Source organism: Astyanax mexicanus, chromosome 20 (assembly GCF_023375975.1).
Source record: "Astyanax mexicanus isolate ESR-SI-001 chromosome 20, AstMex3_surface, whole genome shotgun sequence".
NCBI lineage: Eukaryota > Metazoa > Chordata > Actinopteri > Characiformes > Acestrorhamphidae > Astyanax > Astyanax mexicanus.
The window spans coordinates 15,907,914-15,930,557 of record NC_064427.1 but is presented as its reverse complement, the minus strand read 5'-3'; the positions used below and the strand labels follow the sequence as shown (position 1 = coordinate 15,930,557).

Genomic DNA, 22,644 nt, shown 5'->3' with positions numbered 1-22,644 from the left:
TCCTGACAGGAAGCAGAGAGAGCAGGAGTGGGTGTGTGTGTGTGTGTGTGTGTGTGTGTGTGGTCAGTCACAGGGTTGCTGAACTGAGACGGTTACAGAAATGTGGCTTCAGGGATTACTCTAGAGGCATCAAGGGTTAGATCTGACTACTGTGTACACACACACACACAGAACTATCATCCCACCCTCGCATCTTTTCTTTATTTCTAAAAGCAGCTGAACACATTTTCATAAACTTTGTTTTAATAATTAAGCCATTTATATTATTATACATCAATATATGCATCACTCGCCGTCTCTCGTTCACTCGCTTTCTCAAACTGTCTCTCACTCTCTTACACAATCTCACTCACTTGTGCTGCTTCTCACTTTCTTCTCACACAGTCTCTTGCTCACTTGAGGTGTCTCCCCCTCTCGCACACTCACTCACTCCTGTCGTCTCTCGCTGAATCGCTCTCGCCTCTCTCGCTCACTCTTGTCACTTACTCGCACTGTATCTCTTTCTCTCGTGTCGTTTCTCGCTTACTTGCACTGATTCTCTCGCTGTCTCTCGTGCACTCGCGTTGTCTTCTGCTCACTCGCTAACTCGCTCATTCACGCTGTTTCTCGTGTAGTCTCTCGCTCACTTGTGCCGTCTCTACCTCACTTGTATTTTCTCTCGCTCACTTGCGCTGTCTCTCCATCTCTCACAGTTTCTCCCTCTTTCTCTTGCACTGTCTCTCCTTTTCTCTCTCGATCACTTGCACTATCTTTCCCTCACTTGTGCTGTCTCTCCCTCTCTCACTTACTCACTACACTCTCGCTCACTCACAAGATCCAGAAAGATGGAGTCTTTTGTGGTGATCGTATGAGAATGTGATTACATATTCCTCCTGTTAAAGAAATACATTGTGTGATCACACAATGTATTTATTTAACAGGAGGCATGAGTTTTTGTACTTGTAAAATTAACGATTCGATTGTATTTCCGATTTTAGGGTCACGATTCGATGGATTCTATGGTCAGTCATTAGTTTGATTCATCAAATTTACAATATCTTATTTCAAAAGGTGGGCTTGATATAAGTGATGCAAAGTGATACAAGTGATCTGTGACCACATTAGGCACTAATGGTCAAATTTAAATAATTTAATTAAGATATAAATGTAATGCCATCTAGTGGCTTTTTTTGGTAGCAGCAGTGTGCACTATTAAAACAGCAATGTGCAACATAAAATAAATAATACAGGAACAGTCATGTACAAAATAATAGAGCAATTAGAGCCTTAACAAACTGAACTCTATACTACTATAACAGTTAAACATGAAAAATAAGACTCTGTCCCTGAGAATGACAAGTTTTTTTCTTTAATAAAGATATATTATTAACTTTATCTGAGAGAAAGATGCTCCTCAAGGTACCAAAACTATTAACATATTTGAGGCTAGACAAAACAACTGTTATTTTTTTTATGGAGATGAGAATGTCCACATTCTCTGGAGAAAGGGCTGCTCTTTGAGCTGCAGTGTGCTGTGCCATTTGCGTAGCTTAAAGGGAGGGATCATCAATCCTCTTTTTGACTTCGAGGCTTAAGACCATGACATAGCTTTTGATGAAATATCATGACACAATTTAGAAAAAGGTTTCGAAAAAAGTACTGCTACTGTATCGGCATCAAATTCAAAGAATTGTATCGGTATCAAAGTAATTTTTAACGATACCCAGCCCTAGTCTGAATAAGTCTTTTTAGATACTTAACTAACTGTAAAATCACAGTCTGACCCAACTTCTCAGAGCTAAAGAAAAAGCCCCTCTTTCAAGCTCCTCTTACAGTCTCCTTTCTCCACTTTTCCTCCACGCTCTTTCTCTCTCTCTCTCTCTCTCTCTCATGTCTTTTTCCTCTGCACCTCCTGGGATCAGTCTGTAGGACCTTAGACCCCTGCGTCTCGCGCCCATCTGCTGCATCCAGGCTGCGGGAGACAGAGGACACAGCAATGCCAGCCGAGAGAAACCAGGGCAAGGACAGCGCCGCCACTTCTGCAGCCATTTAACAAACATCAGCGTCAAACTTTACTCCCGACCAACTGGGTCAGACTGGAGCGGAACAAACCGGCATGTTGAAAACAGAGCGGCTGGGTTCAGTACTGCAAACAAACACAGACATCATAAAGAAAGCATGTGAAGCGTGAAGGTCAGTAGCTAGGTCTCAATTTAAAAAAGACGTTATTTAAATGACACTTTAATGCTGTAAAGCATTTGCTAATGTAGCTCTGGACACATAAATGGTCTGTAATAAATAAAGGCTGCATACCAGTTCATACATGAGCACACTAAAACTCATTAGAGCAGAAAGCAAAGTGTAGATGTGTTTTATTTAATTCACTACTATATGTTAAAGAACGTGGGTGATAACTAGTTTAGGGGTTGAATTTAGTAAGTTAAAACATGCAACAACAGTCTTTTGGTGGTAATTACATCATAACTGAAGAGAATTTCAATAATCAGTTTTGAAATAAGCTGCTGGCTAGAAAAAAAACATTGTTTCTTTATTTTCATTATAATATGCTTTATCTGTTTTACATGATTCAGTGTACATTGTAAATTAATCAGTATTTACCATTAGTCATCAGTATTTAGTCTAAATGACTCAGTAACTGCTATCATTAATCAGTACTTATGAGAAGTGATTCAGTATCTACTATAAACTATACAGTAACTGCTATAAAATGATTCAGTATCTATTATAAATGACTCAGTTACTGATTTAAATAAATCAGTATGCATGAGAGGAGATTCAGTATCTACTATACAGTGTCTCCTATAAAATGATCCAGTATGTACTTTAAATGACTGACTAACTGCATAGATGAATCAGTATGTAAAAGAAGAAGTGATTCAGTATCCACTACTAAGCATCCAGTAAATGATCCAGTATCTATTATAAATGATTCATTAACTGCTAAAAATACTCAGTAACTTCTAAATAAATCAGTACGTATTAGAGAAGAGATTCAATTACCTACTGTTAACCATCCAGTAACTGTTATAAATGATTCAGTATCCACTATAAATGATTCAGAAACTGCTATTAATGTATCAGTACATATGAGAAATGATTCAGTATCTACTAGTATGAACTATCCAGTAACTGCTTTAAATGGTCCAGTAAGCACTACAAACTATACAGTGCCTGCTATAAATGATCCAGTATCTATTATAAATTACTCAGAACCTGCTTTAAATGAATCGGTACGTATGAGAAACGATTCAGCATCTACCATAAACTATCCAGTAACTGTTATAAATAATCCAGTATCTACCCTAACTGGGTCACTAACTACTATAAAATGATCCAGTCTCTGCTATACATGATTCAGTAATTGCTGTAAATGAATCCGTATGAGAAGTGATTCACTATCTACTATAAACCATACAGTAACTGCTATAAAATGATTCAGTATCTATTATAAATGACTCAGTAACTGCTAAAAATGAATCAGTATGTATGAGAAGTGATTCACTATCTACTATAAACCATACAGTAACCGCTATAAATGATCCAGTATCTATTATAAATGGGTCACTAACTACTATAAAATGATCCAGTCTCTGCTATACACGATTCAGTAATTGCTGTAAATGAATCCGTATGAGAAGTGATTCACCATCTACTATAAACTATCCAGTAACCGCTATAAATGATCCAGTATCTATTATAAATGACTCAGAAACTGCTTTAAACAAATCAGTACGTATGAAGAGATTCAGTATCCACTATAAACTGTCCAGTAACTGCTATAAATGATCCAGTATCTACTTAAAATGACTCCGTAACTGCTATAAATGAATTAGTATTCAGTATAATCTATGCAATAACTGCAATAAAATGACCCAGCATCTACACAAAATGACTCTAAATGACTATAAAAAAATCAGGATGTACAATTGAATCAGTATAATTAATTAAAAGGCTAAAATAAAATGTCTTTTTACAGATTTCTTGTTATTGCACACATAACATGTTTTTTTTACTCATCAGCTGTGATATAAAGTAATATTTCCGCCTCTTTGCATTAGTTAAGTAAAGAGAAAACGTGATTATTTAACAAAAACACGCACAGCGTGTGTTTTCAGACAGTCAGCAGTGAGGGGAAATGCAGGTGCGCAGATGGTTTGAATGTTTGGTTTCCAGTATAATTGCTGGAGCAGCTCAGTCTCTCACACAAGAGACGTGCTCACAACACACACACAGAAACACACATACACACACAGTCTCAGAGTGTGTGTGTCTCAGAGGGATGTGGGCAGCGCGGGTTTGGAGCAGTCTGGCCTGTGCCGGGTTAAACTGCACTGTGGGGGTTTAGATGATGCAGCAGCAACAGCAGCACAGAGACTTTATACAGCAGGTCTAATTAGCAGCTCCAGACTCAGCTGCTCCACACATACAGCTTCACAGCTAATTTAACACACACATACAGATACAGATACAGCGGAGGAGTGCTGTGTCTTATTTGTTTGCCTGATGCTTTTTTTCTAAAATGTCATTTCAGTGCTAAAGAGCTGTGAATGATTGTGTTAAAATACTGACGTATATTTTCAGCATATGTATTTTCTTTATATTCGCCTTTATTTTTCTTTATACTCTTTCACTAATGTATGTACTGTAGGCTCCGCCTATGGCTATGTATGGTTGTGTAGGTTTAAGTGTTTCCAGATGTGTACCACAGACCTTTAAAAGCAGTCCTTACACAGTATACTGGAGGAGAGAGCGGGGACATCAGAATCGGACAACATCTCTCTCCAAGGCTGGCCTAGGAAGCCTTGAAGATATTGTCTTAGTCTTTGTAATAAATAATTGTATTACACTTAAGGCAATGTCTGCGGTGTCTTCTTCCTCATCTTCAAGCATCTTCACAGCAAAGAGACAGCGGTAAACGACAATACTAAAACTAATCAAGGCAGTCTATTGGCTACTGTACAACCAGGCTTAAATAATTTTCATTAAAAATAAAAAATAAAATCCAGTGTGTATAATGAGCAGATAGATCAAATTAATAGATATTTGAAATTTGACAAATGATAGGAAATTTAGGACGTGATTCAATATCTGCGATAAGTGATTCAATAATTACAAATAAACAAACAATCCAGTCTTCTACAAAATATTCAGTAACTGCTTCAAATGAGTCTAAATCATTTGTAGTAAATACTGAATCAACCACAAATTATTCACTTTCCATTATTTACTTACTTATTTACTTACAATTACACTAATATAGCACCTTATAGGCGCTTACAATTCCATTTTATACAAACTCAATACACACCAGTGATCACGCACAGTGTGCTCTCAACCAGAAACCACTGTCCACCTCAAAGACTGCATACTTAGGGTTTAAATTGCAATTTAGAATCTCCAATTAAGTAGATAAATAAATAAGAAAATAGATACTTTACTGATCCCAAAATAAATTTAGGAAGTGATTAAATAACTACAACAAACAAACAATCAAGTGTCTATAGCTAAACATGAGTGTTAATTAATCAGTAGAGGTAGCTCCAGCAGAGGACCAGCAGTAGCTCCAGCAGAGGACCCCCCTCACCCAATAAACCTTTACCTGTTTCTGATATTCTGATATTCTCCTGCACTCTGTACTACTCAGACCCAGCCCTGCTTCCATCCGTCTAACAGCGGCAGCGACGGAAGAGAGCCGCTCTAATTGGTTAATTCCCTACAGGGCCAAAGAGGTGAGGAGCGGCGAGGCAGAACAAAGTAGAGCATGCTATCAGCCCTCCCTCCTTCATCCCTCGCTCCCGCATTCTTCTGTTCTTTACTGCATTTATTCTCCCATTCTATCTTCCACTCACGCTCTATCTCTCTCTTTCCTGCATCTCTCCATTCTCTTCTCCTCCCTCTATCGCTGGGAAGATCAGCCCTGGAGATGCTGCAGCAGAGGAAACCTCCTTTATTAAATTATGCACTCAATCTGATAGGGAGGCACTCTCTCTCTCAGCCTTTAATTGAATATCTATATAAGCAATTACGGACACTTTTTCCCAAACATGCGAAGCAAATAGGGATTAATTGCTTGGTACGACACCGGTCAAGTGATAGGACACTAACACACACACACACACAAAGACACACACACATAGAATAGAATAGTATACATAAAATTGCATGGAGCTTATTGCATAGAGGCAACATTAGCATCATAGTAACTTTGAAAAGATAAAAGATTCACAGCAATTAGTAACAGTACACAGTTTTATATTACGGATATATTTATATTTTACAAATTATAAGATGCACCGGATTATAAGGCGCATTAAGCGCCACTTGTAAGGATGCTACATTAAAGTGAGCAAGAGTGTCGCCATGTTTCCCTTCTAATGGGGAAGCGCCTAAGTAAACAAAACTGTAATTATTTAAAAATAAAAAAAAATTATTTCAAAGTCAAACAAGTTAAGCGAGCACTGAATGTTAATCTACACACATTTCTCTCCTGAAAACTCTCCTTATTTGGGTGAGTAAAGCACTTCTGTTAATTTACAGTAAAATTAGATTCAGCTAAAGGAGAGTTTTCAGTGAAGTTTCTCCAGCACTAAGGCTGTGAGCAGCAGCATTAGCATTAGCCGCTAACCGAAGCACTAGCGGGGTGTAAATTCCGCCCGATAGTGCTAGACAAATGAGCCCTGAGTGTTCCAATAACCCAGGGTGCTATCACAGCTAACTTTTAGACGACAGTCTGATATACTTGCCTGAAGTCTGAACAACGAAAGAGCTAGCGCTTCGGTTAGCAGCTAATGCTAATACTGCTGCTCCCAGCCTTAGTACTGGAGAAACTTCATTAAAAAACTATATTGAAGACTCACCCTTATAACCCTGTACTGCTGCAAAGTGGCTTTACTGCTCCTTAATACCCCTTAAGACATCAATATTTTGTCCCACGACTAGTATCCGATAGAATATAAATGAAACTAGGCAGATTTAATTTAATTTAAAATAAGTTTTTGAATGCAGTATTGATTTTTAGTTAAATTTGCATGTAAAGATTAGTGTCAGACAGAGGTGCATTATGTGTTGTGTTAAGGATCCCACTGTTCTAATTGGATAAAAAGATTTTATGCATATAATGGAATGTATTATCATAGGGTATATTGCACTATACTGCAGTACATTCAATTAAAACCTCTGTATTCTAATACATTAAATAAAAAATCCCCAGTTTTTAGCCAATACAAAACCCAATAGCACACACACACACACACACACACACACTTTGTACAGTCCTACAATGCTACAATCAGCAGTGGAATAGGAGGCTCTGAAGCAGCTGCACATGAGCCTGAGGGCACCGAACCCAACGCCAGCAGTTGGCTGGAGCTTAGAGCTTCCCCAGCACTGGTCCCACCGAGCCCCACCCAGCTAATCAGCTCATTAACACACCACCTTTAACTGCAGAAGAGCTTGTTAAAGCAGGAACCTACTAAAATGTGCATTCTGAAGGTCAGGATCAGGACTGGAAACAGAGGGGCTTGAGGGTTCAGGAGAGCACAGTCTGCTCTATAGCACTCTCTGCTGGTAACGTAATGAGCAAAACAAGGCAGAATGAGGTAGAGTGATGCAGAACGAGGTAGAGGGAGGTAAAGCGAGGCAGAGAAACAACGCAGTGTGAGACAGAGCAAGGCAAAGTTATGTCGACTGAGGCACAGAAAGATAGAGTGATGCAGAATGAGGTAGACGTAGGTAGAAGAAGACAGAGCAATACAACAGAGAAAGGCAGAGAAAGGTAGAATGAGGCAGGAGTTATGTTGAGCGAGGCAGAATGAGGTAGATGGAGGTAGAGCGAGGCAGAGAAAGGTAGAGGGAGACAGAGCAACAAAAAGTTACATAGGGAGGCAGAGAAAGGCGCAGAACGAGAAAAAAAAGAGAGGCAGAGCAAGGTAGAAAGAATCAGATTTATGTAGAATGAGGCAGGGCTCTAAAGAGTGAGGCAGAGTTATAAAGAGTGAGGCAGAGCAAGACAAAGTTAGATAGAAAGACAGAGAAAGGTAGAGTGATGCAAAGTGAGGCAGAGTCCTAAAGAGTGAGGCAGAGCAACACAAAGTTAGATAGAGTGAGGCAAAGAACAGTAGTGAGGCAAAATTAGGCAGAGGGAGGCAGAGTAAGGTTGAGCTATATAGAGTGAGGTGGAGCAAGACAAAGTTAGAGTGGGGTAAAGGAAAGTAGTGAGGCAAATCGAGGTAGAGAGAGGCAGGGCAAGGTAAAGTGAGGCAGTTATGTATAGTGAGGCAAAGCAACAAAGTTAGATAAAGTGAGGCAATGAAAGGTATTGAGGCAGAGGTGGAATGAGGTAGAAGTCCACAGTGAACACCCATGTCAAACTACTTTTTATCCTGAGAAATAATTGTGTAGCCAAACAATGTGTGCATGTGTGTGGATGTATTCTGGATGGGATTTAAAGCAGCGTTTTACACACACACACACACACACACACACACACACACACACACACACACACACACACACACACACACACACACACACACACACACACACACACACACACACACACACACACACACATACACACACACACATAGAAAAACAAAAAGAAAAGCAGAATAACACCATCATTCCCGTCTGTCTGGAACAGATCTGAGATCTGCACACTGTTTTGCATAAGCAAATCCATCCCCTCCGTCCTTCAGCTTCCCTCCTGAGGGACGTTTCCTCCACCTGTGCTGCCGAACGCTGGTACAGCGCATTTAGAACATGCCTACCTGAACAGGTACAGCGCATTTAGAACACGTCCACAGTTAATCCTGTTGGATGTGGATGGTCCTTCCTGGTGGTGTGCTGACATTACCCTGGATACTGTGGCTCTTGAAGACGTGCACCAACAATTTTTGCCTCTTTTGGGTATTTGGGTATGTCACCCATAATGTTGTGTGCATTGCAATATTTTGAGTAAAACACTCTGCTCTTACTGGTGCAATGTGCAATTAATGAAGATTGGCCACCAGGCTGCTCCAATTTAGCCATGAAACCTCCCACACTAAAATGACAGGTGTGTCAGTTTCATTGTCCAAACCCTGCATTTATATATACAAATAGCCCTAAACTGAGGAGCACTGTCAAAAATAGACATTTTCTTCTTTCAGTCTTTAGTACACTTCTGAAAACGAAAGCCTTTTCTCTGAAAGGAACAATAAAAACAAAAGAACACACGTAACAATAGCAGTAGCTGTTCAGTTCCTGTTCTTCTCTCATTAACTGCACACTGTAGTTCCAGCAGATTAAGATCGTGTTCAGCTGCACGCAGTAATTTTGCCAGTGTTGAATTTCAGCACTCAGAGTGTTAATTTAACACCATCAGTGTTGATTTGACACTAATAAATATACTGTGCAGCAACAGATGAGCTTTAGCTTTTTTTTTTCTTCTATTTTTAAGGTGGAGCAGCTCGGTAGAACTGTGCTGCTCACTGTCTTCTAGAGGAGGAATATATGATATTATTGTAGCGTCTAAATCCTAAAATAGTATCACAATATTTCAAGAAAGCACTACTGCAACAAAATGAAAATTCAATGTTATTATTGCATATTATATGATTCGGCACACCCTTAACTAAAAAATAAATAAAAAATTGTAACAGCAGTCAATGACCCAGAATATCATGATACTAATTATAATGCATTTCAAATATCTCCATATATCCAGGATTAAATTTAAATAAATGATACTGACAGATATAATCTAGATATAATAGATATATAATGGGAAACGTTCAATTGCTGCAGTGTCTGATAATCTCAATGTACCAACACAACACACACGAACACCTCATACACCAACACCACCATTCCAGTGCTACAGTCTGTAATTTATTATACAACTATAAAGGAGGTGTATAAACGCAGTAAAGTTTGTCATACTTAATTTACATATTTTCTACACTAATTAAGCTCTGCAAAAAAAATTAAAAGCCTGAAGAGCTTCTTATCTTCTAGAAATGATTAGAAATAAACCATTTCCTGTATTTTAAGCAGCATATAAGAAGTTTTGAGGGGTTTATTTCAGTAAATGTTTTTTGTAAGTGAAACTCAACCCCGGCTTCTTTTTAAAGCACACTTCCTTTATCTGCCAATCAGCAGTGTTTTAATGCCTTTAATAAACTCAGACAGGAAATTGCATCATCATCAGCAGACAGCTTTATTGCTTCTTCACTTGATGCGTGAGCATTTTATTATTCTAGGGCTTTGTTGTCTGTGCTCCCCGTTCTTCATTTTCCTCTTTATCCATACGCATATCAGCCTCTTCTTTAATCTGGATGTTTAGATAATCTCAGCGTGGGTTGAGTGTTTGGCTGCGTGTGTGTGTGTGTGTGTGTGTGTGTGTGTGTGTGTGTGTGTGTGTAAGTGTGTGTGTTAACCTGCAGCAGGAGCGAGGGCCGTAGCAGATACCTTACAAGGCCATTCGGGCTGCTCTAGATCCAGTTTCTCATCTCTGGATCTGTTTCCGCTGCTTCTGCTTTGCTGTCAGCTGCTTTACACACACACACACACACACACACACACACACACACACACTAACAAACTATATTGATATAGTGCAGGGCCCTTTTCACCAACGCCCCTTTTTTAACTATAATCACTCATGTTTGCGCTACACTACGGGATCATCAAGCTGATTTTGAGGCAAACAATCACAAGTATCCAGATTTCAGGCTGATGGTAAACAATGATCTTCACATGATGATTCTGTAGTGGTTCTATAATCCAAACTTTAGTCCTCCAATGCAGTTGGCCAGTCCTGATCATAATCTAACTACCTAGCCATCCAACCAACCATTCAGCCAGCCAGCCATTTAGCCACCTAGCTGTCCATGCAGCCAGCTATTCAGCCAGCCATCCAGCCAACCATTCAGCTACCTAGCCACCCAGCCTACCGTCCACCCAACCATTCAGCTACCTAGCCATCCAGCCAGCCATTCAGCTAGTCAGCTACCTAGCAGTCCTTCCAGCCAACCACTTAGCCATCCAAACAACCATTCAGCTACCTAGCCATCCAACCAACCATTTAGCCAACCATTTAGCCGACCATTTACCAAACCATCCAGCCAACCATTCAGCTACCTAGCCATCCAGCCAACCATTCAGCTACCTAGCTCTCCATCCAGCCAGCTAGCCATCCAGCAAATCAATCAGCTACCTAGCCATCCAGCCAACCATTCAGCTAGTCAGCTACCTAGCTGTTGATCTAGCTAGCTACTTAGCCATTTTTCTAGCTACCTTGCCATCCAACCACCAAGCCAACCATCCATCCAAACATGCAGCCAACCATTCAGCTACCTAACCGTCAAGCCAGCTACCTAGCCATCTTTCTAGCTAACTACCTAGCTGTCCATCCAGCCACCTAGCCAACCACCCAGCCAACAATGCAGCTAATTAGCCATTCAGCTACCAAGCCAGCCAGCCAGCCACCTGGTCGGCCACTCCCCAAAATCCCTACAGACTGAGCAAAGAAGCTCAAGTTGCAGGGCTTTTAAGCTCTATTGACTTTCCTTCCATCCATATCCTTTTCTTTCTCTTTGCTTTTTCTGAGCAGAAAGCATCACAACTATCATAGCAATGATTATACTCTCATTCTCTCCATGTTTGTTTAAAATTCTCTGCGTGTATAATCTTAAAGTGTGTGGGCAGATGGTGCTGATGACCAAAAAACAGTTAAAAGGCCAGAAATATCTGTATAGACTTTAAATGTGTCTTAATATGTGGGTCCTCACGTTTTAAACATTAAAAACGCTAACTGCACATTTTAGTGTGACTCGCACCCTTGTTTCCTCAACTCCCCACTCAGGTACAATCAACTTCTGGACCAGTAGCAGCACCACAGAGGGGTCCCGGGGGCAGATCCTTTTCCCTGAACAAAGCTGCTCTTGTTGCCAGAGTGAATGAATCCAATGCAAACACAAACAGAGACTTCTCAATTCCTCTCCCACACTGAAGCAGCCTCTTTATATTGAGCCCGGCTCTGTTATTGCACCACATTAACCATCTGCATTCGCATTTCAGCCTGAACAAGCGAACAGCACTGTTTCTTTATGAGCGCGCAGCCATTGGCTGGCCCAATTGGCCACATTTTTGCGGGTGCTTAAGCATTCAATGTTTTCTTTCAAGGGCCATTTGTGACGCGTGCCTCGTCTCCCCGCGTTCACAGGACCACGCTAAATTCCAGAGTGCAAATCGTAAAATAATCTGTGAGGGAAATCCTGCTGGCCCAGAGTAATGCCCATAAAGAGAGCCTCACCAGCGTCGTCCTGAACCACTGGATTGGAAAAACGAAGCAATACAGGAGATCAGACTGAGGGAGAGACAATTTCTGATAATAGAAATAATAAAAAGTTAGAGACTAAAGGCCAATTTACATTCGAATTTAAGCCACAAATCTACAAGTACTCCTCATTATAAATACACTGTGCCTACTTGTATATGTACCCTACACAATACCATATACAAAACCTTTTTATTTCCACGACAGCCATTAACTCCAGCTATCCAACCAGCCAGACCTGCATCCACCCAAACAAACAGCCAGTTCGCCAGTCAGCCAACAATCCAAGTTATTTAGCCTGCCAGCCACACATCCACTCATAAAGCAACCAACCAGGCAGCCAGCTAGTCATTGACCCAACCAGTCCAACAGAAAGCCAAGCAAAGAGTAAACCAGTCATGTATCACTCACCCAACCTGCCAGCCATGCATGTACCCTCCCAACCAGCCAATAAAGCCAAACACCCATCCAACCAACCAGCCAGCCATGCAAACCATGCATCCTGCCATCCAAACACCCTCCCACCCAACCATGTATCCTGCCATTCATTCACCCTCCCAACCAACCATAAACCACCCTCCCACCCAATCATGCATCCACCCTCCCAACCATCCAATAAGCCAACGATCCATCCAACCAACCAACCAGTCACGCATACACCCTTCCAACCATGCAACCATCCAGCCATGCATCCACTCGCCCGACTATCCAGTGAAGCCAACCACCCATCCAACCAACCAGCCACCCTCCCAACCATCCAATAAGCCAACAATCCATCCAACCAACCAACCAGTCATGCATACACCCTTCCAACCATCCAAACAGCCAGCCATGCATCCACCTGCCCAACCATCCAGTGGAGCCAACCACCCATCCAACCAACCGGTCATGAATACACTCACCTAACCAGCCAAGAGGCTGACAACCTATTCAAATAAACCAGCCATTAACCACCCTCCCAACAATCCAATATGCCAACCACCCAGCCAGCAAGCTGCTCATCCACTCAGCTAACCATACACCTATGCATCCACCCACCCAAATATCCAACCAGCCATGCATCCACCCAATTAACCAGCAAGCCATGCACCCCACCAGCCAGCCATGCATCCACCCTCCCAACCATCCATCCAATAAAGCTCATCCAACCAACCAGTCAATAAGCTAACAGAATTTCAAAAAATATAATATACTGTATTAATAAAAACTACATATAATCCCACTGAAGTACATTTGGCATTTTTGCCAATATAACAATATAATCAGGCAAGTGTTCCGTATTTATAATACAGTATATGATATATAGCAATACTATGAGTGCTATTACACCACTATATTATCTATACAGTGCAGCTCTGAGTCTGTCTCTGTCCTCCCCAGTCTGAGCAGGAGGGGGGGGGGTCACTCTTTGTCTTCTAAACAGTAGAGAGTAAATCTGTTGGCAGGGGGACTCTGGACTCTGGCTGGGCCAGCAGACGGGGACAGGGCAGGCCAGCGGGACATTCAGCAGGACGTTCAGCGGGACGCAGGGATAAAACTCACTCCTGCTGCTGGGTAGCTGGGTTAGCTTTCTCTCAGCAGCTCTGGGAGAGAGCCAGGAATAGCAGTGATCAGCAGGGAGAGAGAGAAAGACAGACGGACAGACAGACAGACAGACAGACAGACACAGAGACAGATTAAAAAGAAAGAGATACGGGAAGAAAGAGAGAGAGAGCTCTTCAAAACACTCTCAGCTCAGGCAGAAAATGACAGAACTCTGCTGTCAGTCCACCAAAAACACGCTGCTATATCCGCACAGCTCGGCCTCGCGTGTCAGAAAAACTGCTGTGAAAAAGAGTCCATCAGCTGCACTAAAAATAAACTAGGAAACGTACAAATATTTTTACAAATGCTCCGTAATAAAACTGAAGACTGCTGAAGCTGCAAAAACATCTTAATACTGGAAATTATTGCCATCGTTAAACTGCTATAAATTTAAATCAGATTACTCAAAGCCTGACTGTATTCTTAAGATGCATGGCTTAAGAAATACTATTGCATTTCCAAAATTAGATTTGAAATTAATTGGATAAATAAAGTAGACAGAAGTATAGGGACACATACTACTTATTTTTTCTTCTCTTATACCAAGGGCACTGCTTTTGTTGGACTAATTGTCTCTACTGAACATGTAATGCCTTCTGGGAAACTAAATCTTAAAGCACTGCTGTCAGGATTTGATTGCATTTATCAAATTAATCAATTAATTGAGTTCAGGATGTTGGATAATCACCATTCAACCTTATTCCCAACTCCCTAACTTCTACAAACTAAAAATATTAGAAGAAGCACTACCATCATTCCAGAGAACATCCATCCATGGCATTAGGCATTGTGACAAATGGTTCATAATGATCTGCTCCAGAGAGTCTATTGGAAGCTTTTCTATTGGCAAAACGTCTCTACATTGACTAAACAAGCTGCCAAGATGTCAGCAATGCTGTATCAGCAACTGGTGCAAACTAAAGTAGAAAAAAAAACATTCCTACATTTGAAGGAGTGTCCACAAGCATTTGGACAAATAAAGTTTGATGGAAATACGACAAAACATCAGATAGGTGTTAGTGGTACACAACAGTCAATACCAACCAAATACCAAGAAAACAAATGCAATGGTTTTCTATCGACATGCAAACCAGAACACTTCTGGTTCCAAACCTAATTTCGAATCTACAAAAGTAGGTTCCAGACCCAGGAACGTTTGTTTGCAGCAAGAACCGAAGAATACTAGATTCTCCAGTGTGAACCGCGCCCTCTGTTGGTGCCGTATGATGTGACGTTTTCACAGTACTACAAAAACTGGTGGAAACGTGAGCTGGTTCACAAAAAAGCACCACGGTTCTTATAAGCTCACATGGAACTGGTTCAAGAATCAGAGTTCTTTTGGTGGAAAAGCGCTAATGGTGAACCAGCAACAGGGTCATGGGTGTCCAAGACTCACCTTTGCAATCCAAAGATCTGGATTGGATTTCCAATGTCAGTTTTGTTTTTGATGGCACAGTTAGGATATACACGATATAAGGCTTTAGGTTTTTAATGTTACAGCTAATTAGTGATCAATAAGTGATTGATAGACTGTTGTGTTATTTACTATTCAAATACTGTAGGGTTAAAGCAGCAACAACAGTAGCTGTGCCAACATTAACGATAGTCTAAACGCAGTGTTTTTAGCAACTTTGGCCTAGCTAAAGTGTTAATTTAGGACATATTCGATATCATAAAGCTGATCCCAATCGGAGTTCGAATTCTTTTTTGGATATTCAACTTGTGCTGCCGTTAATTTGGTCCCAGATGTCGGACTTTCCAAGGTTTACATTGGTAATTTTAACTGAAACGCCACCTCAAGGCAGCAACACACATCAACGGTAGTAAAAGCAGCAGTATTATACAGTTTATTAGCTTTTCTCTCTTAACTTGATTTAATCAAACTCTTAAAAAGTTGTATACACACAGTACTGTACAATTTCCAATGTCGGATATGTTTTTGACTGGATTCACCATTAAACACTGGAAAAATTATGGTGAACCCAGCTGTAATAAAAGTCTAAAAATAAAAGTCTAAAATAAAAATTGTTATCTTGATTGCAGTCAACACTGTGTTCAACCTGAGACAACCAACTTCTAAAGAGAATGGAGCTCAGCATTAGACCTATAGCCCAAACCAAATCCTGTTTATTCCACACCCAGATTTCCTCAATTATGCACTGAAACGACCCCGCAGAGAACAACACTACACAAAAATATGCATTATGACAACGTAACAGAGGCCAGGCCTGAAGAAAGCATCTCAGATGCTCAACTATGACTCACAGAACCGGCTGAGACCAAGCCGAAACAATAAAACAGCTCCCAGTCCAACTGAGCTGATCCGGGATCATCGTGGACCTTGCTCTGCTGTCTCCATCTCCCTGCCATCTCCATCTCTCTATCTGCGGTCTCCAATTATACATTTTCCATTTGAAGGCCAGACAACTTTTGTATCATTGAGTTCTTGACACATATTTAGTTGATGATAATGTTTATAATCTTTATAATCTTTACTGGTACAAAAAACATGGGCACAAAAGCTACTCTATTGTACCTCAATATGAGGTTCATCTCTAATAACAAGCTCTGTATTCTTTCCAGTACAAATATGTACTTATTTTTCTTAGTATGTTTGAGGACTACACTTATGAGAAAGCAGGTCTAGTTATTCAGAACCACACAGAGGAAATTACCACAAACACCATCACTAATAACTAAACAGCAGAAATAAACTCATATCGTGCATAAAAAAGAGGAACTATACCCACAAACAGGAGGCAGGGTCGAGTGCTTTTGCACTGCAAGTGATTAGAAATTAAACAATTTATACATGTTTACACTCATTTATACACACTTACACTCATTTAGACACATTAACAGGCTGTAATTGCTAGTGAACACACTGTCTGCGCAGCCCCTCGGCTCTCTGAAGGTCTGAGCACTAAAGGTGTTGAGACCACGGGGTTTCTGCTGCTTTGTTTGCAGCTACGCCTCCGCAAATCCAGAAGATGGGTTACCAGCCTTAACCACAGCCTTCAAGAGCTCAAGACAAAACAAGAAGAGAGGAGCTGAAGAGACAATCTGAAGCTAAACAAAAAGTAGAGCTACAAAAGCCACGAGTACAGAAAATAAAAGACAGAATCAAGAGCATCAAGCACAAGACACTGTAAGAAAATTAGTAATTGACTGACAACTGTGAAAATGTGACCAAGTGAAAGTAGATATCATTACTTATAACAGTATTTGACTTATTGTTTGTTCTGTCAATATTACTTTTCCCTGTGGAAGTCAACTGTGCAACACAATGAGCTAAAGAAAAAGCAAAAGCGAAACCAAAATTTTACATTCTTATTGATCATTAAAAACATTGTTGTTTGTCATACATACATACATACTGATCTACATCTAAACTCCCAAAGACTTGTCACCCAATTTAATTTGTCTTACTAAAGTTGCTGCTAAATTACTCCACATGGTGGCGCTATGATCAAATGAATAAGGTTAATAAATCTACAGCAAAGACTATTGGTTGCTAAATTCTGAAAACCTAAATTCTAAAGCGCTGCCACTATGATCCGGAAAATGCTGGTCCAAATCCTGGTCATGCAGCTTGCCATCAGCAGCTGGAGCCCTGAGAGAGCACAATAGTTCTTGCTCTCTCTGGGTGGCTACAGTAGGTGGCGCTCTCTCTTTCCCCTCATTACTCCCAGGGTGATGTGGATCAGCACAAGGCTGCGTCTGTGAGCTGATGTATCAGAACCGAGTCGCTGTGCTTTCCTCCGAGCATTAATGCGAGCATTACTCGGCAATGCTCCAGCATCAGCAGCAGTTATTATGTGTCGAAGGAAAAAACAAACTAATATTGCATTTTTTTAAATAACAAAAAGACACTTCTGATGAAGTTCCAGGTTTTATACAGGCACTTTTATTAAGATTCTGCTGTAGATGATATAAACGATACTGTCTCATCTAATATTTAGTATAAAAAAATATATTGACAATTCTTAAAACTTTTTAAAATATATCACCCAGCCAAACATAACATGCACATGAGTTAGAATGTAACTGCAATGACTGTTACTAACTACAAGTTGATGGTAGTATTTTCAGTGTAATGCTCTATTAATGAGTGTACACTGGTGATCAAAGCTGAGCCAGCCTGGGTAATGTTTACTGTAGCGCGTGCTAAAGTACGGAAGTAGCGCGCGCACACACACTTACGCACACACACACACACACACACAATGCTGATCAGGCACTCTGACAGCAAACTGAAACGGCAGGACCGACAGACACGTTTCTCCGGTTATTCAGGATCAGGAAACAAAATAAAGTCACCAAGTTACCAAGAAAAACACAGCGGAGTGTGTTTACTGTGCACGTTCATACACTCGTATCTCCAACACTACTCAGCATTTAACTAAACACCAGAGACTAACGGGCTCGATTTCTGCATGAATTCACTGATTCTGCTCTGAGTAAAGCAGGAGATCAGTAACTCACCGTATCGCTCACTGTAAACCCGATCCGAACGGTACAGATCCGCGTGCAGCGCCCAGCGCGCGCCAACGCCGCTTTTTAATATTCCCACGCCGGTCACTCGCTCGCGCGCGTTGCCCCGCACCTCGCACGCGCCCGCACGACGAGGGGGGAGTGTAACTGTGAATACAGCACTGCGCATGCGCACGGCAAGGCGGCGTCTATTTGTTCTATTTATTTATTAGCGCCGGTAACGGGACGGTGTTTGAATGCGCTGAAACGAACCGTTCAAAAGATTCGGTTCTGTGAACTTAATTTATTTACCAAATTATTTATTATTATTTATTTACCAAATTATTTATTTATTTACAAAATATTTATTATTATTTATTTACCAAATATTTATTATTATTTATTTATTTACCAAATTATGTATTTATTTACCAAATTTTATCACAGTTTGTTTCATTTTACTGACACATTTATACCCTAAAGAATGCATACGATGTATTTTCATTATCTATTTATTTTTTACCAAATCATTTATTTATTTACCAAATTTTTATCAAAGATTGATTCCATTTACTGAACACTTTATACCCTAAAGAATGTATAGGAGCAAATAGTAAACAATTCCTCACTCAGAAACGCCATACAAGTTACCAAAAATAATAATAATTACTGTTATTAAATCAACATAATCAATTCATCCATCCATGCCTACCAAAAATCAATCATTGTGTTCATGGCAAAACTTCAACAACTCAACCCAACTCGTGAACCGATTTAACTCGAATAAAGACGAATCATTTAGCCATATTTATTGAACCGGTTCGTTCATTCATTCATTCATTGAAGAGTCGATACATTGTTACTAACAAACACTCGGTAGCTCGGTTAACATCTCGGCGCTCAGCACCGGTAAAGAAGACTGACCGAGGCTATACTGCACTGTTTTTACACCAATACAGCCATTTTTACTGCATTTTTACTACATTTTTCCAGCTTACACAGCTTACATAATGAGAGAAATGAATCTTTAGAGCATCGTAAAGTTTTTTTTTTTATTATCTGAAATCATCTTCTTTATCTAGTGTCCTTCTCATCATCTAACCCGAGCTGCTGCTGATGATGCTGATTAATAAATAATTCAGGTAGCTCGCGGCTCCTGCAGCACAAACCGCTATACTGCTATTGTTACCAGAGCCGAGGCACGTTTATCAGGGAGATAAAGAAACAAAAACGCGTTTTAATTTAAAGGTTTAAACTCGCGGCTCCAGTAGCGCCGTTAGTCCGGTCTCGCTGCTGCGGGGATGCGGTGTCGGACAGCCCGCAGAGCCGCCGGAGTTCCCGAGCTGTGTCGGATCATCAGCAGCGGCAGAAAGCGGAGATTAAACCAGCAAAAATCATCCAAAAATCATACACCACCCCGCCACTAACACCCCCGCTCTCCCCGCCCGCGCGCTGAGAATCCGGTAAAACCGCGGGGATTACCTGCACGAGCTGCTTCAATCCTCCGGGCTGTAGATCCGGTATTATTCCCGCAGGTCCGACTCTTTCCCTCTCACTGTTTCTCACACTGACTCAAGTATTTAGAGCACGGCTCTGCCCACGTGACCATAGACTCCTTCTCTCATTGGTCGAGCACCGGCTTCGGTAGAAACGTGCACCTGTGTTAAAGAACACCTTTGTGGTTACATTACATTTATATTACATTACATTACATTCAGTTGCAAAGCCAGATTCTTACATAACCTGTCATATAAACTTTAAAACGTACAAATGGTCAGCATCCTAAAAATGGACTATTGTGCCTGGTGGTACTTTTTTCATTTCTAATTTTTAACTTATTTTCCCCCCAACTTTCAAGGCCAAATACTAGGGGTTCACGAGAACAAGACGAGATTTTACAATATTTTAAAGAAAACTTCAAAAATGAAAAAATCATATGACAAAATCATATAACACAAAAACAACAGACTTTTCTCAAATTGTCTCACAAATTCAGTCTATAAAAATAGAAACAATATAAATGAAAAAATCTAAATAAAACTTTTTTAGGTCCTATATAGTGCAAACAATAAGTGCAAGACCAGACTCTAAATCGAAGGTCCCACAACCCGTCATATTAAGATTATGGTTTCTGTTTTTTTTTCTCCTGAATCTCTTGTAACTTAACTATGTATAACTAAAACCAGTCATATTAAGACTATTCTTTAAGTGCAAACGGAGACAGAACATTGTTTTTTAAGGTACAGAGCTAAGCCATTAGCACAGCTGCCTATGATATAGTCATGTTCTTTTTCAAGAATATCAGCATGTTTACATTTTCTCTGAGCAGTTAAGACTTTTGGGCACCCACTTTGTCTCCTGCAATTGAAAGGACACGCTCACTTGGGTTTTATTAGCCTTGGTGTATGAAGTGATACATACGGCAGCCAGACATATGGCTTAAAAGTAGCGGTAGCATCTTCTACGAAAAATATCATCACGTTTTAAACTTGCGAGATCTCGTGCCACGTTACACCCCTTCCAGTTACCCAACCCACTCATTAGCACTCCCACTATCACTAGTGGTGCTACAACACCAGGAAGGTGAAGTCCAGCACATGCCTCCTCCGACACATTTGAAGTCAGACTGTGTTCTGATCTTCCTCTAAGTTACAACAATAGACAAACACAGTCTGCTTAAACCAATACCACACAAACAATATGTTTGCACAATTTTATTGAACCTTATGTCTTTCTGCTGACACTGTAGGATTCTTCCTCACCTCATTGATCATTCTGCGCTGTGCTCTTACAGTCAACTTTACAGGACTTTACCACACCTATGGAGAGTAGCAACAGTGCAGAACTTTCTCCATTTGTAGAGCGTCTGTCCATGAACACATGAACATCAAGGCTTTTAGAGATACTTTTTGAGATTTGTAACCCTGTTCAGCTTCATGCAAATCAACAGTTCTTGAACGTAGGTCTTCTGAGAGCTTCTGATTCACATTGTGCAATGCTTCTTAAGAACAGCAAACTCAAAACTTGTGTGTGTTTGTTTTTATAGGGCAGGACAGCTTTAACCAACACATCCAATCTCTTCACATCCTGCCTCCAATTAGCTCTTAGAAAAGTCATTACTGTGAATGTCTTTCACTGTGAATGTTAACATGTTGTGTTCAGTAAAACCATGCAAACATATAAGTTTTTGTGTGGTTTTAGTTTAAGCAGACTCTCTTTGTCTATTGTTGTGACGTAGATGAAGATCAGAACACATTTAATGACCAATTTATGCAGAAAAACAAGTATAATCCCAAAGAGTTCACATACTTTTTCCTGCAACTGTACAACAGTAGGCTTACAGCTCATGTAATTTCTACATCGTTAAACATTAATTTCTCGAATCTGATTACACTTCCATTAAAAGCATGTTCTCGAGTATATTCCCTTTGAAAATATGCTGCCAGCTTGCTTCTACATCAGGCCTGTGAGTCAACCAGCTGGCACAAATGAAGAATACGCAGCCCGGCTAAAGATACTGTCAGAGAGAGAGCGTGTTTATGGAATAATTCCCAGTGCTGCCCATCACCTGAGTAACTTCATCAGCAGCTCCGGCTGATTACTTTACAGAAGCAGGTGTGCGTGAAATGAACACAAACACAAGCCATAGGCTTCATGCTGCTGTAACACACACACACACACAGAAACACACACACACACACACACACACAAACACACACACACACACACACACTCGCAGGCCGGGCGGCGTCCCTGAGGGCTGTGTATAGAATGATGTTGTAATGGTGGGTACCGAGCAGAGTGATGTGAGACTGCAGATATATAACATCACAAACACAAACGCTTAGGATTCAGAGACATGCTGCCAGACTGGTTCCGCCTGTAGGACAGCGTGCCTTACACACACACACACACACACACACACACACATAGAGAATATACTCCCACTCTCACACTACTGGATGGATTACCAACAAGACATAACACTAAGAGTGTGTTTCTATTTATGATGTTGGAGCAGCTTTAATATTATGTCAGTATTATGAATAATACTGGATGAATGGATGAATAGATGAATGGATGAATGGATGGATGGATGGTCAGCCAGCCAGATAGAAAGACAGATGATCAGAAGAGAGAGAGATGGGTGGATCCATAGATAAATAGATGAATGGATGGATTGATTAATTGATGAGTACATAGATAGGTTGGTGCACAGATAGAATGGTGGAGGAATGGACATACGGATAAATTGATAGCTACACAGA

General features: G+C 40.5%; 1 protein-coding gene across 4 annotated transcripts in view; it reads right to left on the bottom strand.

Annotated features, from left to right (window-relative positions):
• LOC103039720 (spermatid perinuclear RNA binding protein) overlaps positions 1–19,944 on the bottom strand; it is a 156,256-nt gene extending 136,312 nt beyond the window's left edge. Inside the window, exon 1 of one of the 4 annotated variants that reach the window (XM_049468460.1) lies at positions 19,859–19,944. The gene's annotated coding sequence lies outside the window, so the exon portion shown is untranslated. Of the gene's footprint in view, positions 1–18,388; positions 18,535–19,858 lie in introns of those variants that run through there. The other 3 variants (XM_049468462.1, XM_022680950.2, XM_049468461.1) reach the window with 3 other exon arrangements.
• Between the last annotated feature and the right edge of the window lie 2,700 nt (positions 19,945–22,644).